The 12808-nt window shown below is 38.3% G+C and overlaps 1 protein-coding gene across 7 annotated transcripts in view; it reads right to left on the bottom strand.

The window, feature by feature from the left end:
* CTNND2 (catenin delta 2) overlaps positions 1–12808 on the bottom strand; it is a 638555-nt gene that overhangs the window by 254387 nt on the left and 371360 nt on the right. The gene's annotated exons all lie outside the window — the stretch shown is intronic.

Genomic DNA, 12808 nt, shown 5'->3' with positions numbered 1-12808 from the left:
TTGATACTGACTTTGTTTTGTGCCAGAAATTTAAGCAGAAACATCTCCAAAATGCCTGCCTGAATGTAGGCATCTTCAAATCATAACATTGGAAAAGGAAAGTATGATCAACAAGTAATATGACTATAAATAAAACTAATAGAACTCAGATAAAGGAAATGTAACAGCACTGTATGATGAAAATTACTGTACCAAAGAGAAGAAAACCCTTCTAACCTGACGACTGAAAGTGAATACAAGTTGTTAAGACATGACAGATGGTTAAATTAACCAGTAAGACATGACAGGCCATATGGCAGCTCCAGCTAATGCACACCTTGGTACATCAGCTTGGGCCCCTAGCACACCAAAGACCTGCAGTCACTAGCATCAGGACACAGTCTCCAGTGAATTCTTTTTAACTGGGTTTAGGGTTTTTCTAAACACAGGATTCTCACCTGTATATATTTTACATACACACAAACACAAATGCATCCATTTTTTCTTTCCCGAAATACTAGAATGAAAGATTAACTAATGAAAGCTCAGAATTAAAACTCATTTCTGTTTTCACACTTTTTCCATTCTTACTACATTATTCTCTCTGACTCAGGACTATTTGTAGAGATACAGAAAGAAATAATGCCTTCAGTGAATTGAATAATTACACATGACATCTTTCAACTGATATCAAACTCTGGATGCCTGAAAAAAGCCCTACGGATATGCTACTTTGGCATCATCAGCCCAAACAATAGGAGCTCACCACCAAACAAAATGTCTGCCCCAATATTCAAGTCCCCAGAACTAAAAGAACAGCCTTGCCTCACCTGTCAGTATCTTAGATTGCCTTTCCTCAGGTTTTCTTCTTAAAAGATTGAAGTGCAATACGATGCATGGTCTGGAGTGTTGCTTGCAAACTCTCACTGCACTGTCAAACCTATTAGCAGTGTCACCGTCAGGATACTGCCACGTTCAGCTCACACTGTGGAATTTCCCAGACATAATTTGTCCATTAACCAGATTAAGTATCTTAGAAAAGTCTCCTCAAAACAGATTGGCTTTGGCTGCTTAAGGGACACCGCAAAACAAACATCTGAACTAAGGCCAGCAGTTTTCACATTAGTGCTAAAAATAGAGAAAGGAAGGAGGAAAAAAAGGGATTACACTTTTGTAAGTGTAATAAACAGGCCCCAAATAAACTTTAAAAATCATTCCATAAAGTTTATTGTGTCTTTTAAGAAGTAACTACATAATTTTTATCCCATTTAAACTAACCAAGTATTAAGTTAGTAAGTTTTTAACCAAATGTTGGCATCCATTACATTTCTCAGCACATTTAAAAGAAAAATAAAGGTAGAAATATTTTTAAATAGTCCGTGATTTTAGCCATGCAATCTAACTTCACTATAAAGTATTGTATTATTATAAGTTATTATAATTCTAAGAATCTAGGGAAAACAGAGGGACCATACTATAAATTTGTACCTCATCCTAGGCATTTTCTTCTTACTGCTACTGCCCTCATTCTGTTGAAAAGCACTCACCTGCTTACAACATTTTATCAAAAATAAATTGCTAGTGGAAAAGAAAAGTTTGACTGGGAGCAAAGATATAAGAGGCAAATATAGCCAGGAAGAAATAGAAGATTAAATGTGACAGACAAGTTCAGGGAGATAATTCCTATTTCATTTCTCATCTAGGGTACTGTCAATGAAGAAAAAACTAAAAACAGAAATTGCCCCAAAGCAACTACTACCATGCATCAACATTTTGCCTTCAGCCAGGAAGGAAGTAAAAGATTTTATTTTTTTTAAACCATTTAGCAAATTATCATCCTGGGTGTTACTTTGCGTTTGTTTGGTGTTTTTTCTCTCCCTTCTCTTAAGCTCTGCCTCTTCCATGCCTCTCAACCCTGCCAATTTCACAAGAAAAGGGAAGAGAAGTCCCATGCACAAACGGGAACAGATGCTGCTATCTGGTTATACAAATCACTGTTCCTAACTTTCCTGCTCACTACCCACTTTGAGTGAGGGCCGAGTGCCTCAGCAACAGAATGATGTTACTAAGCAACACGGCCAAGCAGCTCTGCAGAAGCTGTTTGGATAGTTCACCACAGCTACACCACTACTGAAAACAATACTAGGCTTTTGTAGCAGCAGAGATCTTTGATGTTTTGCTTATCTTGATCTTAGAAAAGACAAAAACTTATTATTTCTAATTCTGAACGCTAATAGTTTGTGTTACACCATGGGCTCTATGCTGACGCAAGGGTTGTGGCAATGCATTCAACGCAGCAAGTAAAGGAATGAAATACTGGTGTACTTGATGAGACAGGCCTCAAAAGCAAATATCCAGAAAAAAACCCTCTGTGCGATAGTCTGTGAAGCCCCACGGTGAATGCTTCACTGACAAGGACTGCAAACCAAAGGGAAGTAACAGTGCATCCTTAATTCCCCAAGGCTGTCTTCTTTCTTTCACAAGGCCGTACCTAAGCAAACTTGGAGACCCAATTTCTGCTGGTTAAGCAGCAGTATAGGCTAAACATCCAAAACCCTAAAGGTCTTTCGAGGGCTAGAGACCACTTCCAGCAGCATGAGTGATTTGCTAAAAAGCACTGCTGCCTCCAGCTAAACAAATCAGGCACTACTGCACTAATGCCTGCTGGTGAAAATTTAACTTTCTGATCATGTTTAACACTGTGGAAAAGCACAGCAGCTAAAACCCCAGCAATTCGGAAGCCTTCCCCCAAACTGAGCATCAGCTCAGTCAACCTTAAACGGAGCAAATTCTCACAGCAGCTCTGGTGCAGGGGGAAGGGGAAAACCTTTCCATATCAACTCCTCTCTGCACAAGGAAACGAAAGAATATATAGAGCTTAAATCCAACTAGAAGTGAAATTCTCAAGATTTTCAGAGAATTTGTTAAGGAAGGAGTTTGTGGAACAGTGGTTCCCAAACAAAAACACCAGTCACTGTGCAACACTCTGGAAAAGGTAACAACAGAAAACAAAACTCAATTGGGTAAAGAAGTGTCAAGTCTGCCCAACTACAGTATTCCTCAACTGGCTTTTGCTGGGCAACCTGAATTCTTTACCTAATTGTAATGTCCTTCCTAGAAGTTCAACATTCCAAGAGGTGATTTTCTTGCTAACAGCAAAAAGGCAAACATAATTCTAACGAATCTCAACCACACATGCACCTTTTCAAAAGTATTAACTTATTATGAATATTCTTGTTTTGAAAACCTGTGAACCAGTTTCTGACAGACACAGCTGAAATCTCAGAGAGGGTTTGCTCACAGGAAAGTGTTGGCAACTTATCTTTTGTAATTCTTTTACAAAAAGACTGCACATTATTAGAGGTCTGAACAATTCTAAATTTGGAAATTTTATCTGTAACTCTTTGTATTCAAACTTGTCTTCCATTAAGAGAATAGAGAAAAGCATTGATAGTATTTGTTCTTTCACGTAAGGTCATCTTTGATAGAATTTTATACACTTTCTCCTCTCAGAGGCTTTCTCCTCCTCAATCTAGATTTACTTGCAGTCCCTGGTTTCTAGACTTCACCAAGACATGAGGTCTAAGTATGTGATATTCCAGGAGAAAAAAATGGAGTTCATTATCATTGTCTTTTTCTCAATGCCAAATTCAAGAAAGGGAAGATATCTCTGGATATTCTGTGACACTCTATTACTCATCAAGTTTTCACTATCCATTTGAGACTCATTGTATTTAAAATACGGGAGTTAAAACATGGACGTTTTATTAAATGTATACAAAATCAATTTGAATACAATCTAACTAAAGAATTTAGTTCTGCCTGTAAAGAAGTTTAGACCAACAATTACCCACTTTTAGAATTATGCTCAAAAGATTACTGTATGATTATTCAAGCTGGTTTTAGGTTGTTTCCATTATGTACCTATTGAGACCTCTGCTAGAAAACTTAAAATAGTCTCATATTACTAAAGTCTAAAGCAATTCTAACAGGGATGCTCTAAATAAAAGAAATGCTGAATGCAGAGACAAAGAAAAGAAATACTGTTAACACCAACACATGAGTAGCTCAAGGACTGAAAATTTATGCTGAAATAATTGCTGAAATAATCCCATAAAGTTCTCCTTTAATTCATTATTCTTACAAATATAGCAATCATTCAATAGCATTTGAATATATTTGATATTTAGTATCCAATTTCCAAAGACTCAAAAATACTTTAAGTAAAACCTTCCACAATAAGCAACAAGCAAAGGAGGAAATGGATGGCTACAGATTCTTTTTAGCAGGAACTTATTGTAAGAGGAAACAAAAAAAGAAAAAAAAGCAAGCAGAGAAGAAAAGAAACAAACACAGCAAAACAGACTTTACAATTAACCTCACAAATTCAGATTATTGTTGAAAAGCATGGCCAGAAAAGGACCTTAGGCTGAAAGAGTGCTGTCATTCCAGCAGAGAGTCCATGCTAAAATGAAATGGCCATGACAAATGCTGCAGGAGACAAATGGTGAAAGAAGGTCACTGGCAAAAGGAAAGTAGATCTAAGATAAGGAACATAAGAAATGTGTTCACAGCAGTTTGCAATAAACTACTGGAAGCGTTCAGCTTCAAGAATGGCTTAAACAGTAATTTCAATTAGAAGAATGTGATTCATGTGGTCCAAAGGTGACAAGCACTTGAGGCATCCTGAAGTGTCACACCATTAGTTACTGGCGATTCATAAATGCAAATTGAGAGTATTTGCATGTCAAATGGCTTCCCTGCCCGTGAAGCCAACACTTCCATGGCCATATGGCTGGCTGAAGACACGTGCATCAAGTTTTGCCTGATTTTACGAAAGTGGTCCAAACTCTACTGCCGACTGAAAAAAGTAGTGACATGCAATCACAACCTTGATAAACTTCAGAGAAAAAGAGTTTTTTCAGCTAAGACAGTTAATTCTTGAATTTCTGGATTCACAAGATAGGATCTCAAGCATGGCAGGACACAAACTAGATCACTTTGGAGGAGTTACTCAGTTATGTTCAGCATTAGCTGATTCTTGCCAAAGGCGTCTCAAGATGCAACACAAACAAGGATGGCATGAGCTACACAGGAACTACAACTTCAGACAGAAAGAAACACAAAATTTCAACGAATAAACCTTGAAAACTTTGAAGTTTGGTCAGAGACCAGACAAAGTGCAATCATGGCTCCAGAAGGTCACTGTATTCACTAGGGCTATTGGGTTCAAATCTTTTGAGGGAAAATGGAGAAGCACTAGCTGACAAAGATGCTCCAATCAAACACATCATGGCTGGTTAGTTAAAGCCCGAAAATAAAAGGCTGATGGTAAAAAGCCACTCAGAAGATACCTTTAGCTCTCACTCCCTCCTTGGTCAGATGAATTACAGAAATACAGAAAGTCTTGGGTTGGAAGGAACCTTAAAAATCATCTAGCTTTAAACACCCCTCAACATGGGCAAAGACGAACTATCCTAAAAGCTGCCAGGGACTCAACTAATCCTGTCTTTTTTCAAAAAAAGTAAACCCTTCATCAAATTAATTATTCTTACCAGAATAACAATAATCTCTATTTACTGTGAGAAGCTATGAAATCTAGCAGCCTCTCCTCTGTTAAGAAATGGAGAAAACACACTAAGTCAGGTCTGTGTACAACAAGCTTCTTTATTTCTTGATAATCCATGCAGGACAGTTCAGAAGAAATGAAGGCTAGAAAGCGTCTCTTGCCTACAGAGGGTCACAGCTGTGTACAGTTCTCCAGATGAAGTCCTAACCCTCCCAGTTTTGCTTGTTATGTGAGGCAATGAAATATTATATTATGTTCCTAATACAGGTGGCTGAGATATGCTGTACTCAACCAGGTCACATAGGTATTTTCCTACTCTTCTTTTCAGCCAAAGATGCTGAACATGTAACTAGCTATTAAGTGTATTATTACCTCAGCTCCAATCCTGTTCTTCCCCCTCCATCTTTCCACACAAGATTCATCTTCCTCTCTTCAGAAAATGCCTCCTAATATACCACTATCAAGAAGTTTCCTTGGCTTATTTCATAGTTTTGTGCCAAGATAATAAAATGAAAAAGTATTTTTCAAGTAGCCAAAAAGAGTTCTCCTTGTGGAACTTTATTAGGAGTACCCTTCCTTTCCACTACTTCAAAATGACAAACTGAAAATGTTCCTTTACCCAGGTCCCTGCCCAACTACACTTTTGCAAGAATATCCATCTTCTCTAGCTTATCTAAACATTTCCCAAGTGGCACTATAGAAAACCCATGCTCAGAGCCCTGACAGGAAATAGAAAGACATCAAATATCATTCAAGAAAAGATCAGTAAGCAGGTCATTCCAGCACAATCTGTTTTTGGAGAACTCCAGTTGCAAATTATCCCATTAACCATGTACTACCTTCATGTCTTTTATTATTCTTTCTATCAGCTTATGTTGTAATGTCCAAAGAACACTATGATTAGCAGATCTGTAATTTTTCTTTCACTCAGTCCTCCCTTGCTCCATGGTATATTAGCCCCAAATACACAAAGGACTGATCTTCTCCCTCTCCACCTTCTTCTCCCCCACAAATATCTGAAAGAGTCCAAATCATCCTCTTGTACAGGCCATGCTCCCAGGATTGAAGAGCTTATGACACCTTTTGGTGATCAAATGTAAATATGACTGCATTCCCACTGAACCAGGATGCTCAGTTAAGTAGTGGGGTGGGGGAAAGACCCCATGGAGAGGTGTCATTTTGCTCTCCAGTGACAGGAAATCTGCCCTAGTATCAGAGGGTCACAGCTCCTTCTCCACCCTTATTCTCCTCCCAGACAACACTGTTTAAACCCAGGGACAGCTTTAGCTGGATGATCAAAAGCTTTTACTGCCTGAGAGCAGCACAGCTGGCTAGCTGATAAAAGGGATGCTTTGCACCTGGATTGGACTGAGAGGATAAAGGGCCATAAGGCTAGACATAGACATACATTGTGGAGGAAGTAAATATAGAAAAGCATATGCAAAAATCTCCTCAGTAAAGGGAGGACTGCATGTGATTTCAAACCACTTGTATTCAATATAGCATTTTCTATTACAGCATCGCAGAATAGTTTGGGTTGGAAGGGATCTTGAAGATTAGTTTCAACCCTGTCAAAGGCAGGACACTTCTTCATTAACACACTGTAAGTTGCAACTTGATGTACTTATTAGAAATCTATGTGATCCAACTGGTGGTTTCATATGCCATGCCTTATAATTGTAAGATTAGTCATCACTTGGTCCTTCTCATTTCAGCGTATTAAATTGTGACTTTTGCTTCTAACTGCATATGACCATGTACAATTCCATGGATTCATTATCATTAGACAATATCTCTCTGTCCTCTCCAGTATCACTTCTATAAAACCAAAAGGTATTCTGTTCTGGGTCCACATCTATGTGATCTTCAAATTTGACCCTATGATTACTGAAAAATTGCCTCATTTATCTCCCATGATTGTTTGCAGAGCAAATTTGGCCCAGTGTAGCTTCTGGCAGCTGTTACCACTGACAAGTACTGTGTTTCACCCATGAGCACTCTGCATGTAGCACAGGCAGACATGGGCAACCTCCCCACACAAGCTTTGGCCTTAAATAAAGGGGCCTTCCACAACTGCCCATTTTTCCTTCTTCTTTCTGCCATAATTAATTATTCTGCACTGCTTTAAAGAGAGCGTGCACACAACAACCCAAAAGCCATTAGATATGCTTATGTTACTGAGGAGCTGCATACCGACTTGCTAAATCTGAGCTACTCCATCTATTACTAAAAGTTTCTGTGCCACAGCAACTGGAAAGGATGATGTTTTCCACTACAGTAAAAATGAAGGATGTTCTCACATCCCTTAAATACCCAAAAACCACGATGAACATAAGATTTCTGTCATTTTTTATCAATATTTTTGCAACAAACATTTCCAGGCTACTGGATAACGCCTTGCAACAGGGATTGAGACTGAGGAAGCTGCAGCTTTCACATGTGCCTTCTCTGCCCAGTGCATAAGCAAGACAAACACAATCATCCCATTTTAGACTGTACAGCACTAATAAATATTTTCACTGATGCTATAAAAGACTGAGTGTCAGAAATTTGATAGAAGGGGACCTTGCCTTTGCTTATACTCCCTATCTCATACAACAGCACTCTCCTCTGTTCTAAGGAGTGAGTTTGAGGCCAAAGACCTATAACACAGAATCATGCTCCTGGCAACTGAAGAGGAGAATAGGTACATGAGGACACCATCGAGACCCGAAGGCAAAAATGAGTTATTATAGGCAAGAATGAGGCTTAGCCTCACTAGCACATCCTTAAGACCCAAAAGTCTGGATGCATAATTGTTTATGAGGCCCTATTATCTTCCTGCAATCTCACACTAAACAGAACACAGATCAACATACGCAAGACAAGCATAAGAACTGTAGTGCCAGCACTGGTTATTTCCATTGCTCTAACCTAAGTTCCATGAAGTCAGGTTCCCAAAACGCTGCTCTTTGACTTCATCATTCCATGGGATTTCAGCAGCCAAGAAAAGCTGGCAAATTCCAGCTCCTTGATTTAACCATCATTCTGCTCAGGACAGAGACTCTTCTCTGTTACCTTTTTGTCAACTTCACCTCCTTCTTGTCCTCCTGATCAACGGGTATATAAGCAGAGACATTTCAAATTCTGCTCTGATGCTTAAGAAATTTCTTCTAATGATTTGCATACTTCAGTTTGAATCCTGGCCTTCTTACACTGCTAAAGTTCAGGACCAGAGTCCAGAAACCACATTTGTGGTTACCAAGCAACAGCACAGGCCTCAGTAGTCCCAGAAGCATGTCTGATGTTACATTTACCCAAAATCTCAGAAACAGCCACTGCCATACAGTTTCCCAGTCATTTGGTTAAAATACTTGCAGCTTTACACAAGTTGAACCCATTTTCAGCAGTAGTGCACACTGGTGCTCTTTGCCCAAAAAGCTTGTTAGTCTGCAATATTATTTGACTGAACACCCCTCTGAAAGATCATTAGGAGTATCAGCCAAATAATGTCCCTCATCAAGAATGGGAAGCAAAGGGAAAGGTGGTAATCAGTGAAAGAACAGGATCCAAGTTTACACACATTTCTTGTGTTTGCTCACATTGGGAGCCAACATCAAATTCATTAGCTCAAAGATGCACATGGGGCTTCTGTATTTGGCTCTTGTCAATTATTCCTCTCCTATGAGCAAATTAATTTCAGGTGATCTAAATCTGAAAGATTCAGGAGCAAAAATCATGGCAATAATAACATATTTCAAAGTCATCCACCTTATTCCTTCTGCTTTCTTGCTGTACACTGTCCATTGTGGATACCTTTTCCAAACTGGAACTGAGGACTGTTGTAAAGGTTTCAGTTGTAACAATTAGAAACATAACTACTGCTAAAGAAATAGGTAGAATAAGAGACAAAGAAAATCAAAGTGAACATTGAGTTGTGTATTTGTATCAACTAAAGCAACACCAGCATATCTAACCTCAAGGCTGCCACGTGGAAGCAAGTAATTTTGTATCAGAAAGACAACAAATTCCATGTTCTGATTAATATCTGAAATATTGCTGGATATTACTCAAAATCTTCCACTTTGTTTTCTTATCTAAAAGAAAGAGTCTCCAAACAAATAAGAGTAAAAGGAGAAGAAAAAACCCCTAAGACTGCAGTGTCTGTCCCAGAACAAAAGAGCATTAACAGTGTTCTCATGTGTAAAGACTCTGGCAGCAGATAAAGGAATTTTCCAACTAAAAAAAAAAAAAAAACCAAAAAAACAAAAAAACAAAAAACAAAAAAAAAAAACCAAAAAAAAAACCAAAAAAAACCCAGAAAAAATCTATGGAAAACTACTTTAAACTACTTTGGTTAAAATTAATGAAGCAATTTGGTTCTCTCTATAAAGGAGATACAGGATTCTGTAAAAATACAGAATAGTTGCGGGAAACAACTGAGTGTCCTTTATGTTATAATCAAACATATAGATGGTCCAAGAGCTTATGTTAAAGCCAAAAAATAAAAAAAATCAATTTTTTTTTTCCTTGCCTGTCCAATAAAGTACAATGGCACATCACACCTAGACTATTTTATTAGCTCAGCCCTGTGTCTCAGGTGGGGATTTAAAGGCACAGGGAACTTTTAATTCTGAGGTGATTTAGATTCACTTTGGCTGTAAGTTAACAGTAATGCAGCTCTTCTAGCACAAAAACAAGTACAGTGTGATTTACTGAAGACTTCTGATTTACTGAAGACCTCTAATAAGATAATATTTTTAAAGATTGCAATGAACTAGTGATATATAGATGATCCAATATCTTCATGCAATCAAAAGGAAACGTCAATCCATGCTAGCAGTAATGTACATCAGGTATCCCACAGAAAGTTGCTTAAGCTGTTCTGTGCCCCTATGATTGCACACTGACATTAACATGTCAACACTCACCATCAAATAGAAGTCCTGCCGTAAGCCCCAACAGGAACCCAGGGTTCAACATGTCATATGCAGTGAAAAGCTTACAGAAGGAGAAGGGGTAAAGGAAGGTCCTCAGCAAAGAGAGATGAGTGAGGCAAAACATATGAAGAAGCAGAAGGAACCAATTAAGAGCCTGATAAATTTAGAACTCTTTGCTCAATAAGGAGTGGAAAGCATATTTTATGTATTAACCCATGCCACATTTTTATAAACTGGTGTTATTTTAATGTTAGTACTACACTTGGATACAAATAGTCCTACTCAAAAAAGAAAAATTCTTTCCCATTTCAATTTTACTTGAAAGAAGATTGTAAACATCAGGCTGAGCACTGAAGTTTTCAACACTGGTAGCAGCAGAGCTGTCTAGAGGGATGCTGCAGTTCTTGTTTCAGTGAAATGTGTCACCACTACATGAAAGATAGCTGTGTAATATTCTTTCCATCTAACATTACATCAAGTGATTCACACCAACACTCATTTCTTAAACTTAACCTTTTAAGTACAGCTTATGAAACATCGTGCAGTCTTCAAGCAGGATTATTATCCTTTGAGTTTTTTGTAATAAGGCAATGCATAAAACTACTTTCCATTGCATTACATGTCTCATGGATGAAGAGGCAGGAGTGGCTTTGTAACACTGGGGCTGCTCCCAGCCACATAACCTGAGCCACAAACTACATGAACAACACACTTTGACTGCCTCCTTCCCCTTGGCTCCTAAATAAACTCAGTACTCCTCTAGCACTGTCTGTCTGATTCTGCCCACGAGAAGATGCTTCAGAGGAGCATGAAGAGTGGGCACCTGTGCCATGACCTGCTTCCTGAAAGTTTTCCCATATTTCTGCTGCTTGCTGTCCTAAACACTCCTTCTTCCAGGGAAAATGGGCTGCTTTGGTGAGTTTGGCTCCCAGCAGCAATCCAAAGCTTAGTCCAGGTGTGGAAGCTGCAAGAAGGTATTTACAAACTGTGCTTTCTGGATTTGGATTGCTGCTTGAACAGACGGTCGAATGTGCTTGGGAGCAGTGCAGAGCAGAAAACTACTTCTAAAACTGTAATTGCAGATCATAGCAATGAAGCAGCTAGACTAAGAATAAACACAGCAAATGTACACTCACCAGAGCCACTATATACACATGTACACACACACCCATACACACACACACTTGGCAGTGGCAGCAGCTCAAATATAACTAGACTAAAAGCCATTTCTGAAGACGTTTCTAAGGTTACTCGGTTAAAACTGAGTCATTGCACGCTGTTGCATGTCTCATCTGAAATTCAGGATGAAGTCTAAGAATTGCCATTTTTAAAATTCCAAGTTGTTTCATAATCAAATTTGTAAGAAATTAATATAAATAATGCCATCTCCTCAGTTAAGTCCCACAGAGATTATGTTTTGGGTCATCTATGTAACTTTTTGCTTGATTTTTTTTTTTAATGGATCTTATCTGAATGTTTTCCCTTTTAAATATCTGAGTCTGGCACTGGTACAGTTTGGCTTGTTTAGCACACTGAAACCCAGTAGTATTCATGAACTAGATAGCTCCAGGACAAATTTCTAGTATAATGCAAAAATAATTAAAACAAATGCATCATTTGTGTTTCTAGTAATTACTACAAATACTTATTTTTTTATTGCCAGATATAAAAAAAAGATTACTTAGCATAACATCATCCCTGTGATGACACATACATGCCAATGCGACTTCACATTAATCACAGCAGGCAAACCATCAATCAGTGCAATGTGACAACTGTTCTCCATTCTTCCTCCTCCTCTCTCGCTCTTAAAAACCCCAAAAAACTTCAATTCATCTTTAAATGTTTCGAACAAGAAGCAAAACCACTATTTATTGAACATTAGCTTTTCAAAATACTATTGCTTGCTCTCCTTCTCAGTGGGTTTGATTTCTAACACAATGCTGAAAAACTCCTGCAAAAATATAATATACTTAGAGCTCAAATTCAAAACTTATTCTGAGCAAAAATACTTACAGAAAAAAGGAAGAAATTAAGATTACCTTAGTAGTATCTGTAACATCTGATCCCGGCTAACTCTAAAGCATATGCTAATTTTAAGCCTCTGAGTAGTCCATTGGCTTCAGTGAATCCAGTGAAAGTCTGGAAGATTAGTCAGGCACTTAACACTGCTAGCAAATGTGTAACTCTGGGATGGCAGTGAGGCCAAGAGGAACAAGCATAAGAATGGCAGTGGAAAATAAGGGGTAGGAGCACACAATAGGAAACCTTTGCAAAAAGAATGGATCATGTGATAGAGCTCCTTTCAAGGACTACTTGAAAGGCATGTCACCACTGTGGG

The sequence above is a fragment of the Passer domesticus genome, chromosome 1 (assembly GCF_036417665.1).
Source record: "Passer domesticus isolate bPasDom1 chromosome 1, bPasDom1.hap1, whole genome shotgun sequence".
In the NCBI taxonomy this organism is placed as follows: domain Eukaryota; kingdom Metazoa; phylum Chordata; class Aves; order Passeriformes; family Passeridae; genus Passer; species Passer domesticus.
Note: the sequence above shows the minus strand (reverse complement) of the source record. Positions and strands in the feature narration are given on the sequence as shown.